At 46.5% G+C, this 19,930-nt stretch overlaps 1 protein-coding gene across 2 annotated transcripts in view; it reads right to left on the reverse strand.

Moving 5' to 3' along the window:
* SEC11A (SEC11 homolog A, signal peptidase complex subunit) overlaps positions 1–19,930 on the reverse strand; it is a 238,851-nt gene that overhangs the window by 124,422 nt on the left and 94,499 nt on the right. The window lies entirely within an intron of this gene.

Consider the following 19,930-nt stretch of genomic DNA (forward strand, 5'->3'; position numbering starts at 1 on the left):
GCCTCCAGACAATATTTTTTACCTGCAATTCAACAAGGGGATGCAAGAGTGAACATCGGACATATTGAACTCTTAACTTTATAAACCCCGGAGTCAATATTCCTCCGGAACTCTTCCAGTACCCCAAACCAGTGAAGTAACTGGTATCTACGCGCCCCTGCATGCCACGCAGGATGGAGAGCTCATCATTTAAAAACATAAGGTGAGGATACTAATTGGGAATATCGGAGGTGACTAGTGGGGAGAACGAGAACAGTGGGGAGGGACCATCACTAAAATCCACGGGGCTAAATCCCTTTCTCCACTTGCAGGAGAATACCTCTACGGGTCAAGCAGACGAGATTAGGCGGGCCAGTCCAGACTTTCATCTCTGCACTACGCTTCACGTTGGTGGAGACCGCAGCTGTCCGGGTCCGATTGACGCCCCTGTGGGAACCAGGTGAGCGTAACAGCAGCCCCCTGCTTTGTGCCTATATGGATGGACACCATACACTGTAACTTTAAGACCTAAGCCCACCAAGGGTCGGTCATACTCCTACAATTTAACTTATATGGATGGACTGATTGATTTCGATGGATGGGACTGGCAGATGGATGGGCTTGGACGGTTGGACAGCTGGACATACGGGTGTATGGTTAGAACTGATGGATAGACATGTAGCACATACAGGAAAGGACATCGCCTTTGGGCACTTCCACAAGACAATCTACGAACATGACAGGAGGAGTTGGTGTCCAACAACAAAAGCGACTTCGCCATGATGCACTTGAAAATATAGACACGCACTTCTTGGGGACCACAGCTAGCCACAGACTGCCCAAGAGTCAAAGTTACACCCCAACGGATCACGTGTGACATGACATGTATTCCCCCACACCAGAGTTCAGAAGGCAAATTAAGATTCAGCTACTCCTACAGTCTTCTGTCATCAGTTGATCGAGACTGGAGACGGGTCGAGCAGCAGCAAATAATTTCACAGCTCCGGGGAGGCGGACTCGGCAGACCCTGCATGTAGATTACATAGCCCAAAATAAAAAATAAAACATATTTAGCAATCATTCTCACCTCCTCACCAGAAATCAAATGGCAGTGCCGGCCTGAGCATGCTGCTCGCCTCATCGTCACCAGCAGAAGAGTCAGCACCACCACTGAGTCGCGTGGGCTGCGCTGCAGCTGCGCAATGCGTAACATGTGATACAAGCACAATAGTCAGCAGTCTAGGGTTGCAAAGTACGTGCGGTTTCGGTGCCCCTCACAAATGCGCAGGCGAGAGCAAGCCAGGTGGCCCCAGGCAGAAAAGAAATGCACCAGCCACAGCCAGCGTGATTAGCGAACCATCCAGACTGGCCTGGATGTTCCCTCGTAATTATGTATCCTTCCACCCCCAAGCAAGAAAAGAGGCCCTAGGCCCCCCGAGGCCTACCGAGGAAAGTCCCGGTGTCCCAGTGGGCCAATCCGGCACTGCCCACACCCAACACTTCTCATTCATTACGGGACAATGAACTCACTCTCATCCCCACCAGACTTCTACATGACACAGTCTCAGCCTCCCACTCCAGCAATCAGACGCCACAGACTCAGAAATCGCACATCTCCTAGACACCCACCATGCTCACCCGTACCTTGCAATTCAAGAAACACTAGACTAGGCTCCCGCACTGCACCGACACGCAACGCTATTAGCTGCAAAGGCATTGACGGCTCTCATCATCCCGCCATCCCTCCTCAGCACCAAAAACAATATCGCACATTACCCACCTCTCAAATGTGCATTGCTGAACGTACGCTCCCTACCCGCAAATGCCTTAGAGATAAATGACCTACTATCCACCCATAGTCTTGACCTACTAAGCATCACCGAAACATGGCTCAATGATACTTCCTGCCCAGCTATCTCACTAGCCCTACCATCAGACTACGTAATACTAAGACAAGATAGACCTGATAGAATTGGAGGCGGAGTCGCCCTTATCTACAAAGACTCACTCTCCATTAGGCTACTGGACCCTAGTACTTGCGGTGGAAATGCAGACATCCTCTCAGCCAAGTTTGTACTCTCTCCCAACTATGCAATCAATATCCACATCCTGTATAGGCCTCTGGGACCCATAGCTGACTTCCAAGACCACCTCTCCCACCGACTTAAAATCAAGAAATCCTCCAAAATTCTTCTACTAGGAGATCTAAACCTAGGATACAATGACCCTAAAGATGAATCTGCCGCATCCCTAGCTAAAGAACTAGTAGACTTCGGATTCTCTCAAGGAGTACACGCTCCCACTCATGCTAAAGGCCATACCCTTGATTGGGTCATGGATCACAACTGTGCAACCACATCAAACACTGCCTATCCATGGACAGACCACACCTGCATTGAATTCCTCATCCCTACCACCCCTATCCCCAAAGTTCTCACCCACGCGCCACCAGCCATAACAAAAAGCTCAAAAAAATGTGGACAACCACCCGACCCTACCTTAACAACCCTTGCTTAGCACCGCCTTTCTCTCAGGACCCCAACATACTATCGGCCATCTTCAACGATACTCTTACCAATGCCATAAACACAATAGCCCCACTTAAAAACAAGAAAGAAAAAAATCCTTCCACTGTAACTCCTGGTTTTCGGATGAACTCCAAACGCTCCGCGCACAAAAACACCAATCACAAAAAATGTGGCAACCGGACCCAAGTGACCTTAATAAGAACCTCTTCAAACAGATAGCTATACAATATAAAAAAAGCTATCACAGCAAAAGCAAACTCTCTTAATGAGAGAATATCCAATGCGAACTCGCAAGCCAAAGAGATATTCACAATCTTTAACAAATTAGTCACACCATCAACAAGCGCAGACTAGATAATTAAAGACAAGGCCTGGTGCGCTAGCATCCAATCCGCAATGCTGAATAAAATAGAGCTCCTTCATTTTTTTTTTTTTTTTACAACCACTGCAAAGCCCTTCCTAACCAAAAGACTAACCCCCTAACACAAGCAAAGAGTAGTAAACCCAACCATGCTCAATTCACCTTTCGAGACACTACGGAATCCGAGGTCCTTGAACTTATCAAACACCTCAAACCATCACTCTGCAAAGGAGACATATGTCCCCCTAAAACTATCAAGGAATGTGCTAACGATCTTGCCCCTTTGATCACTGCCTTCATTAATGCTTCTTTCAAATCTGGCTCCATACCTAATAGTCTCAAGGAAGCTTGGGTACGCCCCCTCCTAAAAAAGACCACACTTTACCCAGCTCAGCCTAACAACCACAGACCTATAACTACTGTGCGTTCCTACTGAAAATCTTGGACAAGGCAGCTCATAACCAGATCCAATCATACATAGAACCCAACTCTATATTGGGTAAAAGGCAATCTGGTTTACGTGTGGGGCATGGAACAGAATCCGCATTACTAGACCTAAAAAATCAAATCACCCAGATCATGGACAAAGGTAAACCTGCCTTGCTCCTCCTTCTCGATCTACCAGCAGCTTTTGATCTGCTAGATCACAAAACACTAACCACTCATCTCACTAAGGCAGCACAGTTCTCTAAACAAGCAGCTTCTTGGATTACGTCCTTCCTTGAAGGCAGGGCCATGAAGGTCTTCTCCAACATAACAAACGCTAACCCCACAACCATCAACTGCGGTGTTCCCCAAGGATCATGTACAGCCCCCACCCTCTATATTCTCTTCACCAAACCCCTTTTTGACCTTGACTCCTTGGGTGTAACATATACCAATTATGCGAACGACACTCAAGTACTCCTACCACTATCCGGCTCCTATCACCAAGATGCCATGACCTTAGATATTTATGCTACCATTCAAGCCTGGATGGCTGTCAATGGCCTCTGTCTTAACAGGGACAAGACCGAAATACTTAGCCTCGGACAGAAAAACACCTTAACAAAGCTAAGTCCCCAATACGCCAACTTTAACATTGACAACTCCACCATCACTGTATCCTCTTCGGTCAAGACTCTGGGTGCCCACATAGATGCCAACTTATCTATGAATAAACAAGTCCACGCCATAGCCTCTGCGTCAGCTTACAGCACGAAAACTTATAAACGCCATTAAACCCTACCTATCCACATCAAACAGCCTTGCAATAGCTAGAGCAACAATAGGCGCCAAACTAGACTATTGCAACGCGCTCCTGGCTGGCACCTCCGCCAAGAACATTCACAAACTACAAACCACACAAAACAATGCCCTAAGAGCTGCAATGAGCATCCCCAGAAGAGACCACATATCCCAAGCCAGACAAGCTGCACAATGGCTACCGGTAAAAGACCGTATTACTCTCAAAATTCTCTCTCACCATCACACACAGATGCATCTACCACACAGCTGCATCAACACAGCTCCCACATATCTAGCTGAAGCTATAGCTAAAGCCTCCTCAACGCGCCCTACCAGAACTCAGTACTCCAACCTCCTACGCACACCACGCATCAGGAATGTTAAAGCTGGAGGTCTAGGCTTCTCATACATTGCACCCAAACTTTGGAACTCACTCTCTGCCCCTCTTAGAGCTGAGGCATCCATCTCTGCTTTCCACAAAAACCTCAAGACCACCCTCCAGAACTAACTCTGCCAACACCCCCAATTGTCCAAATATATATTGTAATATAAATGTAATATAAATAGTAATTTATGTACATATACTATATGTTCTCTCTGCTTTCACCCTATAAATGTAATTTCTTTGTATACAACCTGCTCAAGATATGAAACCTATGTTCCACTGTATATTCTCTGTAACTAAGCATGTGTCTGTAACAAGTGCCACAACGCCCTTGGGCTGCTGTTCATTTGTTTATTTATAATGCGCTCCAAGCCCAGAGGTAGCAGGGCGCAGCAGACAAGAATGTGCAAGGCTTACAGGTTACAGATATGTCAGAGAGACCACATACATATGCAAGTAGAGGTTATTTACAGTCAACGGAAGGATAAGGGTAGATTGTAAGAGTTCAAATTATATACAGTTACATAGTGTACAGTTGAATACAGATTCCAGAAATAATTTACAGATTGGATAATGTCAAAAATTACAGTCAAGGAAAAATGATTGGGAGGTATGAAATGTTCACATTAAATAGAACAGTGGTGCAAATTCAAAGATGATTAATCAGTTAAATAATGTGTACTAAGTGAGATACGCTAGAGGAGAGAGACTCCCTAGCCAACAGTCAGGTTGAGATGGGTAATAAGTAGTTTACTAAATTGCAGTTAAGGTTGGTCTATTCTCAACTCATGAGGCAAAGAGTTCCAAAGTTTCGCAGTTTTTTACAGGGAAGCTGTTGCCACCAATCTTAGTGAGCCTAAATCATGGTACCACCAGGCAACTGGCGTTTCCAGTTCTAGTAGGCCTACTAGTGGTTCTTCTCATCAGTGTATCTGTTAGGTAGCTGGGTGCGACATTGTTTAAGGCTATGTGAGCCAGAGAGGCAATTTATAGCTGTATCATATTATGTGTGGAGAGCCACCTATATTGAAGTCTGGTAGAGGAGATGTGGAGTCTTTTGTTCATGCCTAGGGCCACTCTTAAAGCATTATTTTGTAGAATCTGTACTCTCTGAATAGTTGCTTTGGTGACACCACTGTAGAGGGCGTTGCAATAATCTAATCTGGAGAGAATTAATGCTCTAGCCAGGATAATACAGCTTTCATTTGAGGGAAAAGGCTTACCAACTCTGATGAGCTTGCATGTGTAGGAGGTTGTAGAAGCTAGAGATTTGACTTGTTTTACAAAGGACATGGTGGAATCAAGGTAAAAGCCCAGGGTCTTTACCTCTTTGGAGACCTTAATATTTCCATCTATGGTAAATGAGGAATATTTAGGACCTAGTTTGTCAATGTTGGATTGAATACCCAGAAGAACAAGTTACTCTCTTACCTGGTAACGTTCTTTCGAAGGGATGGTCCGACGTCCTTACCTGCCAAGCGGTAACACTAGAGATAAAATAATCCAGCGAGACAAAGTCTGTTTCGTCATAGCCTGTCCCAAACGCTTTCCAGCATAACCAATGAAGAGCTTATCGTCCACTCTGACCCGGGACATGCGTGAAATATAAAAGCTTAACGCTCTCCTAGGATAAAGCGTATGGAGCCTCTCCTCTTCCTTAACAGGATGTGGAGGAGGATAAAATGCCGGAAGAACAACCTTCTAGCCTAAATGAAATTCGGATACCACCTTCGGAAGAAAAGAAGGACACTCTAAGGACAAGCCTGTCCTTATGAAACACAGTGAAAGGTGGCTTAACTGAAAGTGCCTGTAACTCAATCTGCGAGCGGAAGTGACCGCAACTAAAAATACAGTTTTAAGAGTTAACAGTCTCAAAGGGCATGAATGCAAAGGCTCAAACGGAGCACCCATCAGAAACTTGAGAACAAGGTTCAAATCCCAACCGGGCACCTGGAAAGGCGAAGGAGGGAACACATTAGTGAGCCCTTTCGGAAACTGAGAAATTAAAGGAATTTTAAAATAGGAACACTCTTCAGACGAGCGCTTAAATATGGACAGCCCTGCCAGGTAACCTTTAATGGGAGCCACTTGAAGGCCCCTGTGGACCAAAGAAAGCAAAAAAGACAGAACCATGGGAATTTCACATGCAAAATGATCCACATTCTTAACGCTGCACCAGTCGCAGAACTTTCTCCAATGGCAACGGTACAGGGACTTTGTTGCGGGCCTTCTGGCCGAAAGCAACACCTCCATCACGTCTTCAGGCAGGTCCCAATCCTTATACCTCAACCTTTCAGAAACCAAGCGTGAAGGTTGAGGGATCTGACCTCCGGATGGAGAACCTGACCCCCCTCCCGTGAGAGCAGATCGTCTCGGTAGGGAAGACGACGTGGAGGGCAGATGGACAAGTCGAGAAGATCCGGGTACCACGTCCTCCGGGCCCACACCGGAGCAATGAGCATCATCCGGGAACCGAACCTCCGTAACCTCTGCAGTACTTGCGGGATGACGGGGACTGGAGGAAACTCGTACAGCAGTGGGAATGACCACTCCACGAACGCGTCTCCTAAGGCTCCTTTTGGAGGAAATTCCTGCGAGCAGAACCTCTCGCACTTCCGGTTGACACTGGAGGCGAAGAGATCCACTTGAGGGGTCCCCCAAAGGGCGAAGATCTCCAGGAGAATCTCCTAAGCCAACTCCCACTCGTGAGAGATCACGCTCTGCATGCTCAGAGCGTCCGTCTCGTTTTCGTCTCCTGCCAGATGAACTGCTGAGATCGAAACTTCCTGCTGGATTGCCCAGAACCAGAGCTGCATCGCCTCCCTGCACAGAGGAAGTGACCCTGCCCCCCCCCTTTTTGTTGAGGTAGTGCATGGCTACCGTGTTGTCCGTCAGGATCAGGACATTCTTTCATCGCACAGTCGGCAGAAAAGCCTTCAGGGCTAGCCTGACGGCCCTCAGCTCCAACAGATTGATATGGAGTCTGGACTCCGACAGAGACCAACGACCGCTGACTGTCAACTCATTGGCATGAGCTCCCCATCCCGTGAGGGATGCGTCCGTCACGATCGTCACCTCTGGCCAGGGCAGCCAAAATATAGACCCCCTCATCAGATTGCCTTCGTCGGCCCACCACAGAAGGTCCTGGGCGACCGAAGACGGCACATGAACAGGGTCCGACATCCTGCCGGAGGACTGAGACCACTGGAGCTTGAGTGCCCATTGCAAAGATCTCATCCACAACCTGGCCTCTGGCACCAGAAGAATGCAGGATGCCATGAGGCCGAGCAGTCTCAAGAACTTGAATGCTGGGAGAGTCTGGGGAAGTTGACACTTGTGCACCATCTGCTGAATGTGATGAGCCCTCACCTTGGGAGGAAAACACTGCCCCAGGGACGTGTCGAGCACTGCTCCGATGTACTGGAGCCTCTGAGATGGTGTCAAATGGGACTTCATTAAGTTGAGGGAGAAGCCCAGCTTGTGGAGGCAGTAGCAGGTGACTGACAGATGATCCAGGACTTGCAGGGGAGAGCGCGCCCTGATCAAACAATCATCCAGGTAGGGGTAGACGTGAATCCCCCCTTTCCTGAGGTGCGCAGCCATCACTATCATGAGCTTGGTGAAGACCCTCGGGGCGGAGGTCAATCCGAACGGCAGGACCCGAAATTGAAAGTGCGAGTCGCCAACCGCGAACCTCAGGTACTTCTTGTGCTTTGGATGGATTGGCACATGAAAATAAGCGTCCTTGAGGTCGAGAGACACCAACCAGTCCTGAAGTTGAAGGGCCTGGAGGACTTGAGAGAGAGAGTAACCATCTTGAACTTGTCCTTCCTGAGGAGTTTGTTCAAACCGCGCAAGTCCATGATGGGTCTCAATCCCCAGTCTTTCTTGGAAATCAAAAAATAAGGGGAATACCATCCCTTGTTCCTCTCCGCTACAGGCACCAGTTCTAAGGCGCCTTTCTCCAGCAGGGATTGAATTTCCTGTGCAAGGAGCGGATCCGGACTCTTCAAAGAGATTCCCTGGTGGATTGTCTTGAGGCCTCTGCCGGAAAGGAAGACAGTAGCCGTGGGGTATGATCTCCAGAACCCACACATCTGAAGTAATGGTGCACCACTCTGCAAGATGCTGCGCCAGCCTTCCCCCAAACGGCGAACCATGGGACATGGCCTCATGACTGAGCTGAAGCGGCTGCGGCGTTGCCCGAGGGCAAAGAGGCAACATTCTGAGTGGCCTTAGCACCTGAAGTACCTTGTTTTCCACCTCTGGCACTCCTACGTTAGCCCCTTTGACTGGCAGCTCCTCTCGCTTTACCAAAGGATGAGCAATAACGAAAGGAACCTCCCCTCCATTGCTGTCCCCTATGACGAAAAGGCAGAGGTTGTCGAACTGCAGCACCCAACGACTTTGCTGCAGCTTTTGAGGTCTGCAACCTCTCAAGGCTCTCGTCAGCCGTGCTGCCAAAAAGATGTTCCCTGTCAAAGAGCATGTTGAGGAGCTGGGCCTGCACATCAGGAGCAAACCTCGACTTCCGCAACCACGCAAACCTGCGTATCACGGTGCTCGCCGCCATGGAACGGCTGACGCAATCTGCCATGTCCAAACCCGACAGAACGGCCTCACACATGGCATCCTTGCCATCCTGAACCATGGCAAGGAAACCATCCCGTTCGTCCCCTTCGGGAATATGTTCAGCCGCCAAGGAAACACAGTTCCACAGAGTGTGCATGAAACGTGACAAGGCACATATGGAGTTGGCCGCCTGAAGCGCCATACCCCCTGCAGAAAACACTTTCTTCGCCCATCCGTCAAAACGCTTGTCGTCCCTATCAGGAGGGATGGTAGGGTACGACGCCTGCTTTGCCGGGGCCGTAGCCGCCTGCACCACCAAACTCTCCAGAGTAGGGTGCTTGGACAAGTAGCAGGGGTCACTACTGGCTGGGTGGTATTTTCGTGGCAAAGACTTGCCCACTGCCGGGAGACTCTCCGGAGCAGTCCAAGCCACCGCCACCCTCCTCTGTAGAGCCATATGAAACGGCAGTAGCGGGTCAGTTGGTAGACCAATGTCGAGGATATCCGTAAGGTCATCCTGAACAAACTCCCCGGGGGAGCAGACCATCCTAAGTACTCGGTGACCCCAGACATAAGGCGCCGGTACGAAGAATCGGCATGAGTGCCAGGCTCAGGCCTACAAACACCACCTCCGGAGAGGTGTCCAGCCCACTAGCATCATGCAGGGACGGCCTCAAGTCCTCAAACTGGCTATGGCCCGAAAGAATCTTGTCTGGCACTGTGTCCACTACCATGCCATCATCAGAGCCCTCATGCACCTCTGAAGTGAACTCCAGATGGCGGTAAGAAGGCACAGAACTTGAACCAAAGCCATGCTTGACCTTGGCCAGAGCCTTTCTAGGTGGTTCCCCCGAGCCACGGGGTACCCCCGTCGACACAGCCTCGAAAGGCTGTGAGTGAATCGACGTCAACGCCGAGCGCGGCGTCGACAGCATCAACGGCGCTGACAGTCCTCGAGGCCGGGGCCCCGAGCGTGTCCCTTGACGGCCAGAACGCCGATGGCGTTGACGACTTCTTCAAAGGCAAACCCTCGAAAGAGTCCGTTGACGACCTCGGCACCACCTCCGTCGACGTCTTCCGTGAAGACACCACAGGTTCACACTGTCTCGAGCACGTCGAGGACCTGGACCGGGCATGCCGAGAACGATTCCCCTTGTCCGAGTGGGACCTTTCCCGCGAATCATGACAACCACCCGAGCCCGAAGGTGTGTGAGCGGAGTCTCTCGGCTGATCACAACCGACCCCACTCGGAGGTGCGGACGGACCAGTGCCCTGCGATTAGAGAATCGCCAACATTTTCTTACCGAAGGAAGCCCATTCCTCTGGTGTCGCATGCTTGGTGGGGTAAGCAACCCGCCGACGGGCAGAGTCCTTGGATGAGGACGGGTAAGGCGACCGATGACGGCTCTTCCGGGAGTGCCTCGAAGAGGCAGAGGAGTGGCGAGGCAGAGGAGTGGCGAGGCAGAGGAGTGGCGAGAACGACTCCGGGACTGAGACCCACTGGACTTCCGACGACGACGCGGAGAGTCGCCCCTCGAGTCGTCCGTCGAAAGCCCCATAGACCTCGATTTCTGGGGCTTGGACACCTTACCTACCGATAACTTCTTCTTACGCTCCCGCAAGGCTTTCGACGTGAGCGAATGGCAGTAGACAGTCATCTGTGTCATGGGCCTCCCCGAGACACCAGAGGCAGGCATTGTGCGAGTCCGTGACCGACATCTTGGACCCACAGTCCCTGCACTTCTTAAAGCCCGGAGGCGGTGTGGAAGACGAGGTAGACATCTTCACAAAGAAATACTTCACAAACACCAAACAGGTTCGAAGAACCGAGAAACAGAAACTCCAGAGAGTCGAGGCGCACCGAGATTCCGAAGCGGACACGTTCGCGGAAAAAACAGAACTGAGGCTACGGGTGTCGTGCATCCTACTTATAACATCCAGTGACGTCGGCCATCGGAGGAGGTCCTCGAGGGGGGCGTATGGACGTCATCGACCCAGGACGCAGATGCCGAAGATTTTCCGAAGCAGCACAGCTGTGGTGATTACTGTCTTAGATATGTAATAAGTCGGAGGACCCAATCCCCTCGAATTATGTGCTCTGGCTTGTCATCATTCAGGCATCGACTGTGTGTGGCCATCCATGCCTGAATGATGAGGTATACCCTACTCACCATCGCCAAGTCCTTGCAGTGATCCCCAGAAAGCGGGAGAAGAATCTGTGTATCATCTGCATAGTTAGTGTAGGCAATACCCAGAAGGTCCCGATCATCAAAAAGAGGTTTGGTGAAGATGTTTTATAGAGTAGGGGAGACACATGAACTCTAGGGAACCCCACATAGGATCGGGGAGGGATCTGCCGCTGCTGAAAGTGAGAACACACTCATGATTCTTTTGCACAGGAAGGATTCAATCCATTTGATAGCCTCCGTGGAGAAATGGGCCGCTGAGTGCAGGTGTCTGCAAAGGACTTTATGGTCCACTAAGTCAAATGCAGCTGAGAGATCAAGAAGTAGAAGTGGTGTCTTCCCTTTGTCTCTCAGCTCATCGATCTGGGTGGTCAGGTCAATTAGGGTGGTTTCTGTTCCATGTAATGGACGGAAGCCAGATTGTCTTACCCCTAGGAGTTTGTGTAGTTCAAGGTATTTTTGAACCTGTAGGTATGCAATTTTGTCCAGCATTTTCAGTAGAAATGGTACCGTTGATATAGGACGGTAGTTGGTGGCATTAAGAGGATCTAAGGTTTGCTTCTTTAGAAATGGGAGAACTCAGGATTGTTTCAGATTGGCACGGATAGTGCCAGAGGAGAATGAAGCGTTGACCAATTTGGAAATAAAAGTGAGAGCTCTCTTGCAGCATCTTTTATGATCTGTGATAGACAGGTATCTCCTTTACAGGTAGATGGCTTAAGGGATAGGATGATTTTTTCTACCTCTAGGGGAGATATTTTGGTGAAATAAAATTTGTTGGCCTGAGTAGTTGGAGTCATTAGGTGGGATAGTAATATCAGCGTGTGGTAAATTCAGAGAATCTTTCTTCAGTTGGATTTTCTTTTGGAGAGTTGATTTTGTTGGCTAGTGCCTGTTGCATTTCTGAACACCAAGTTTTGTTTTTGTTACATATGTCGGGTGTGGAGATTGGGGACTCTTAAGTTCCCTCATACTTGAATTGGAATTGGCAATGTGTTTGTTATAGGAATTCTTTTTTGCTAGGCAAATTTCTTTTTTATAGTGTCCTGAGATAGATGTTAGTTTATTTTTATTCTCAGCAGAGGGGCATAGTCTCCAGGTATTTTCACACTGTCTCTTCAGTAGCTGGAGGTCTTTTAGCTGTGGGTGAACCATTTGTTGAGATGTGCTTTAGCTCTGCTTGCTTTTAGTTTAAGTGGAGCAATTTTATCCATTGTGGTGAGCATGATTTTGTTGCATTCATGGACCATAGTGCTTGCGTCAAGATTATCGGACAGTGCATTTAGAGTGGGTAAGATAGCAGGAATGACTATCTACGGTAATATTTTTTTTTTATTTCTCGTTAGACAAGGTGGGGCCTTAGGTAGGGTCAACAGGGGAGACCTGGTGATAGATAACGTGAAGGTCAAAGAGTGGTCAGTCCAGGGTTGTGGTGTGATAGCGGTAATGGTACTTGTGCAGTTATAGTCGGCTATGCAGTCTAGGATTCTGCCCTTTATGTGGGTAGGTTTATCCACTTTTTGCGATAGGCCGAGTGCATTGAGGGCGTTAGCTATTTCTAGAGCATGTTTATCCCGGGATCATTAAATCCTAGATTGAAATCACCAAGCAACAGTAGTTGGGATAAGGGTTTAAGGGTAGAGGCCAGTAGACGATGCAAGTCTTCCTCAAATGACCCAAGGAGCCCTGGAGGTCTATAGATTAAATGTATGGGAGTTGTTTAGGAGGAGTTTAGCAGTGAGTTTCACATGATTGCAATGCTGATTGTGGGACTAGTCTCAATGATAAACTTTCTTTAGATATGATGGCAATTCCACCCCCTCGGATTCCATCTCTGTCTTGTCTAGAAATGGTGTAGCCGTCCGGTATAGCTAGCAGTAGGGCAGGTCCTGCGGCATTGTGTAACCAAGATTCAGTTATGGCAAGGAAGTCTAAGTCTCTTTCTGTGATTAGATCGGCTATATCAATGGCGTGGGCCACTAGCGATCTTGCGTTTAAGAGTGCGCCCTTGAGGGGGAGAGCCTCTGTTTTTGCATATATCTGGGGGGGGGGGTTGGGAATAGGGCTATTTGTGACCCTGTGCATAGAATTGATTGTCTTGGTCAGTTTTACTTTATTACAAAGATCGGGTATGAGGGTAGTCCGGTTAGTCGTATTAGTTCATACTGGGGTGGCAGATTGTTCTCTTGTTAGTAGCTTGTTTAGATCTGGTCAGTGGTTCATGTAATTTGGAGAGTCTGGCACGCAGTTTGGTTACGGTCGGTTATATTACATGGGATAGAGTCGTGACTACCCATGCCCATGAAGAGTGGGTGTTTAGCCAGGTCAAGGGAATTGTTATTTGAAGTCATATTATGTTGATTCAGTATGACTACTTCTGGTTTGCCCGTGAACATCGCAATGGTGATATGGATAGTAGTGAGAGCAAAGAGTACTGACACAACCATAGTCATATACGTAATCATAGTAGGGATAACTGGATAGCTACAAATGTAACAGTGTTGATGCAAAGTAGGATGGCTGCAATGCTCAGGTGGAGGCACAATGGCACGATAAGAAATACTGGGCACAATAGTCTGGTTGCCAATGCAGTCAAAGTAGACCTACAAAGTGGGCTAGTTACAACAATCACATTAAGGCACAATAACGTCACAAGACACAATAGGCTAGGAGCATGAGTCAGATATTACAACACAGTGGGCCAGTTACAGAGTTTATGTAAAGGCAAGGTAGGCTATGGCATGGATCATATGTTGAGCACAGTTTGCTTAATGCACGTTCGAAGTTAACATAGTGGGCTGGTATAAGGCTCAACTAACTTATATTAAGAGGCACAGTAGGTTAGAGGCAATATTTCAGATAGTACAATATGGTAGAGTAGTAATTACAATATTGGCTGCGCTATATAAATACGAATAAAACAAACACACCAAATTCTGCCTGCAAGTTTGTTTTATGTTCAATTTTAATATGTTCTGTTCATTTTGTGTGCGTTGCTGCTTCGTAATGTTACCCTTCACGTTTGGGAAACAAAAATCTACACATTTTGAACATTAATATAGCCGAAACTGGGCAAATGAATGGTCTGTTCACAAATGATACACCCGTTTGGTGAAACCAGGTTGGAAGCATGATGAAGCATGATGCTTGTAGAACAAATGTATGTTTTGAGAGTGGTTTTGGAGTTTGAATTATGTTATTTTATAACACACTTAATGCCAGAGATTGCTTTCTACGCACGGGATCCAAACCTCTGTTGGTCTGCATTGTCTTGCTTCCAAGACAAAACACATTGCGCCCGAGCTATTCCCCCCCCCGGCCCCCTCACCAATACTGACCACAAATGCCTTAGCCACGTAAGTTTACTAGGCGTATCCTGGCAAGCATATAAAAGGGTAACACAATACCAAATAGACAGAGCAATTACGTCTTTATTTCCTGGAGATACCGTAGACCTTGGCCACTTTTAGCATAGCTATTTCACAAAAGACAGGTTTGCAGGCATTTACTTTTATACTTTAAAAATATATGCAAGGTCCTAAGACAAGGTTAAAGATTTCATTTGCATGGGGTTGGGGAGAAGGTGGAGGCGGGTTGAGAGATTATTTTATAAATATATGTTGTACGCCGATTTATGCATTTAAAGAAAAATCAATAAAAATGTTTTTATCGAAAAAAATATTTCTTATAGCTTGTTTCAGGAGTTTGAATATAGTCAGTCCCAGATGAGTACACAACTTCGGTTAATTAGGATTCGATTTGGCACAATGTTTCTTGCAGTCACATCGAGATAGCCTGGGATGTCCTCTTCACTGGTGTGCTCTAAGACAACCCCACCCTATCAAATCTATAGTCAAAGATAATGCCCACTTCATGTTCTACACATACAACATAATAAATGTCCTCAACATCTGCTTACACAAACCTTTCCTTTTCCTGACAATTTCAATCACTTTTACGATAAACACTGCAAAGCCCTATGAAGCTCGGGAATAGAGAGGACCCTAGTGGAAAGTTATAGAGGCACAATTAATTTGACATTGGAGCTGCACCAAAAAGGGCTTGTGAATGAATGGGAAGAATGGAGATTAATGACTTGTAATTGACCTAGGATGTGCACACTAGATCCAAGGACAAGGATCCTGCAGTGCCAAAGGCTGCAGAGACTGACAGTGCCGTGACCAGTTGGTCTCAACTCTCTAAAGGACAATGGAGTGTGATTTTCATGTAGCGCATGTGTCTGAAATCAGTAAGAGTGTCTACGTTATCAGCCAATGTTCTATTTGTAACATTGTTATGACTGGTTACAAGATGTGGCAGTTTAAAAAAGGTATGGGGCGGCAACCAGCCCTTCAGATAAGGAGTGTACCTGACTGTTTTTGTACTTCAAAGTTGGCAACTACTACAACAAAAAACAAATGGTGCAACAGATAAACCAGTGTCTGTCCCTTGCGGTCATCTGCACGTGTGCAGCAAATGCCTCTGGCGTGAACAACATACAGAGGGGCTCCACTATTCAGTCATCTCCTCGGAAGAGGGCCTATAAGAATCTTTCATGCATGGTAATTACTGGGCACCAAATGTGTTACAACAAAACGCACAACTTTATTTGAAATTAAAATGCATTTTTACTTCACTAAAAATACCTTTACAACAAATAACTGTTTACACCCTGAAAAAGCCTTTAAATCCACATCCCAATGTATGGAGCAAAATAATCTGTCTGTCCTTGCTGCAAGCTCTCTGGTAATGAGAACCCTGCACGTGGAGTTGCCAAGAGAGGCTAAGCTACTCCCAAGGGTTCTCAGGATACAACAAGGCTTTATGAGTTTCTCCCCCTCAACTGAATATTTTAGGACACCTTTCACCACTCTTTCAAAATATAAAATAAAATAAGTGCCTATTGTTGTTATATTTTGTTTATTTATCGAGTGTGTACATAGCTTCGAGGTTAATAGGATTTAATGTTAGGGGGCAAATTTACAACAGGGTTGTGTTACATTACAGTTCAGCAACATTAGCAGTAATTCAGGGTGTGAATCTTGGCTAATCATGTATACACTCTTACTGACTTCAGAAGAATGTGCAACATGAATATTCACACTCCTTTATAGTGTGAAGATAAACACGTGCAGTAGGGTAGGATTGGGGTTTTAAGGTGCATGAAGAACACACTACTTGAAGAGGAGAGTCTTGAACTCATTTCCGAATTGTAGGAGGGTGGGTAAGAATGTAATGAGTGGGTAAGAATCTAATGTTGATAGGCACAAGGTTCCACAGCAGGGGTGGGGAGGGGGCATACATTGAGAAATCAATTTGCAGCTCACATCGGACCAGGATCCTGGCATCCTACGGCAAATTAACCGCAGAGATGGACACGTTGGACAGTTAGGTGGTAGTGCTCAAAGGGAAAGCATTCTAAACAATCCAGTTGGTCTTGAATGTGAGGAGTGTTTGTAGGAGCAACCAATGTAGTTTAAAGAGTGGGGGTGTAATGTGGTAAAAATGTCATGCTTTATGTGTTCCAGATCATTGAAATGGATTCTTGGAGATGCAAGAATGTGCATTTATGAAAGAACCCATGCTCGGAAAATATTGCATTATAAATATTTTCCAGTGTTAAGCCAACTCTTGGTCCATAGTGGTTCTACTTTCAATTTAGGTTCACGTGAAATATTGTGTGAAGGTCCTTCAGTTAGCAGTACCGAATCTTGTTGAAGCAATCTGAACACAAAGACTTGCCATCACCAGTTCACTGCTTGGAAACAATTTCAAAGGAAATCAAATGTTGTAGGTAGCCCTGCAAATAAGGGGTGTATTGGCCTCTTTTACTCCCTAAAAACGGGCAAATACTCCCACAAAATAAAAAGGGAGTAAAAATACTCCCAACAAAAAATAGGAAAAAGACATGCACAATTGCGTCCCTGCTTTTACCCTCATACCTCCATGAATATGTTTGGACCAGTAGTACACGTGCCACCACAGGAAGAAACTACTATTTTAACTGCCTGACTGTAGTAAACAAGTCTCTTTTAATGTGCATGAATAACTAACTAGGTGCAAAAAAAGAAATCAATATTACAAAACCTTTTCAGTTAAAACATTTTTAGTTGCTTATAAAATACTCTCATTGGGAATTGGACTTACATTTTTACACTCCCTAAAAAATGATTTTATTCCTAACTTAAAAAAATAGAAAGTAAAATACTCAGACTTCCAAATCTCATCTAGCACTGGTTGTAGAAACACATTAACAGCGGTTACTAAAGTAACCAGGTGCTAATCTCCCAAAAGAAACGGGTCTACTTTTAGGAATGCAAAACTATGAGAAGATCACACTGTTGATAAAACATTTGGTGACCGCAATCCATTAATCTTTTACCCACAATGTACTTTCAACCAAAGCAGTCAAGTTCTAGCTTAGCCCTCTGAGGTTTCCGCTTGTCCTGTGTACTAGTTCACTAACACCCCCCCACACCTTCACACCTTCACACACGCCACAACACTCACCATTTTAGCCCAAACTAAGGGTCGCTAAAAAGGTGCAACTGTGCATCGTGCTCCCTAAAAGACCTTAAGCCCCACAGGGTGGAGTGACCAAAGGATATCCATTTTTCTGGGCATGTAACCATGTCCAGTTAGTGGTGAGCTGCCGAAAATAGTTAATGTGATACGTTACAAGCCCCCATGCCCAATTAGGTTAACAGTATATTTTCCCAAACACTGAACCCATGGGATCATAATTACAAACTCAGAAGTTCAGCCGTTGTACATTGTTGTGTAGAAGAATATGGATCTGCCCATTAAAGGTCTTGCCTACTCTTAGCCAAAAAAGCAGGTGGCAGGGGAAGCCAAGACAAGTACTGGCGTATGTGGCTAGGATGTATGGATTATGGGTTAAATCCTCTTCATGCATATTTTGACTAGGAAAGTACGACTCTGGTATGAACCAATGATTGGGGGGGCTGCCAGATGTTTGAAAGGATGCACAAATGCTTCCAATTTTTTTTTTTTTTATAAGATAGGTGTTTTTGTGCCTAAAAATGTGTCCATCACCGGAACTACCTGAACCAGAGGACCTACTCAAAGCTCTGCTGCAGAAGCTGGCCAGGATCATACTCTGAAGACAAAGTGCTGATGGAATCAGGGGCAAGCAGGCTTAGCATACAGAGGAAACGGCAAAAGGCGCTCTCTCCACTTGCTGGTCCTGGGACCAGATGAATCATAAGCCTCCCCACCATAGGTTCCCAGAAGAAGCCTTCCAGCATCACCTGCTTGGCCAGACAAAAACAGGAAGGTGCACTGGACAGAGGGCTAACAACATTTGGTGAAAGAGACATACTGTTACACTACACACGGAACACAAAGAAATATTGACTGGTGGGACTCAGGAACCCAGCTGTAACTGACCTAAATGGCTGGACACCAGTCTGCAACACCTGGCTACTGGACCTGCATTGCCTGCTGCACCAGAGTCCTGTAACAGGTCTCCCTTTTGTCTCCAGCCAAGCATCAACTCTGGAAATGTAAGTTGCCCTTTCCTGCATAGGAGTGTTCCATTTCTTCATCAGGACCATTGCTGCCAAACCATAGACTGGCTCTGATCTTTTGGTGAACATTGACTTTCAAAACCATTTTTGAACTATTGCAGCTTGCTCTTGCTTTCCTAGAACCTTCAACGCTCATCTACTATCTTTACGCAGCAAGCATTCATTTTTATGGGAGAGGTTTATTGCCTGAAGTATAAACATTGATTGTTACATTCCAACTACAGCATTGGTGACGGATTTCCTTGAATTCTCCCAGTGAGAACATCCCAAGACCTTAGTGTAAAACAGTTTAAGAAAGCCATTGACCTGCAATTCTAAAAAGCCTTTTTTTCTGAACAGGAAGGATAGATATATGGAGTTATACCTCGTGTGGCAGTCCTAGCCAGGGTTCTGCAAGACCCCACCCCTTTTTGCCACATTGCCATCCTGCCACTTTCCATTTCCTCGCTTACCAATCCCTTCCACCAAGATGCCTAGCAGAAAGATGCACTCGAGAAGGGGTGTGCTCATGACCAAGGTTCTTGCTGCCACTGTTGGGGTTGTCAGATAAGCACTCAATCTTTATCCTAGCAGCCAGAGGAAATTCACTTTGCTCTTAGTCACATCAGTGTGCTATACATCTTAAACAAATGATGGTGATGAGCCTTGGGGCTATTCAATGCACACAAGAGCCCTGTGATCCTGTAAGTCTCACAATTATCTGTTGGGGGTCAAAACAGATTGACATTTCCTTGTAGAACTGGTTTACAGTATGAAACCACCTTGTCACCTACTCCCGAGAGGGCGACCTTGAGTGCTCAGTCGCATTTAGCCCTAGAAGAATCAGGTGCACTTGTGGTGTAACCTGGTTACCTAGTTGTGGGCCCTCTCATCATAACCTGTTAATAGGGGCAGAGAGGACTCCTACTAACCTTGTTCACTGACAAGATCACATTTTGTTTCTATAGCTATTCATGTCAGAGTCCTGCATTTCCTCATTGATGTGCTAGGTGGTCTTTCCAAATTTTAACTGCTCAGCTGAGATAAAAAACAATGCACTGAAAGAACCAGCAAAAGTGTGAGTGACTAGGAGGCGGCCCTACAAGACCTACAACTGGTAAGTCTTGCAAAGGACATGACTGGCCTAAGCAGTCAAACGACTC

The sequence above is a fragment of the Ambystoma mexicanum genome, chromosome 11 (assembly GCF_040938575.1).
Source record: "Ambystoma mexicanum isolate Mex_15411 chromosome 11, UKY_AmexF1_1, whole genome shotgun sequence".
NCBI lineage: Eukaryota > Metazoa > Chordata > Amphibia > Caudata > Ambystomatidae > Ambystoma > Ambystoma mexicanum.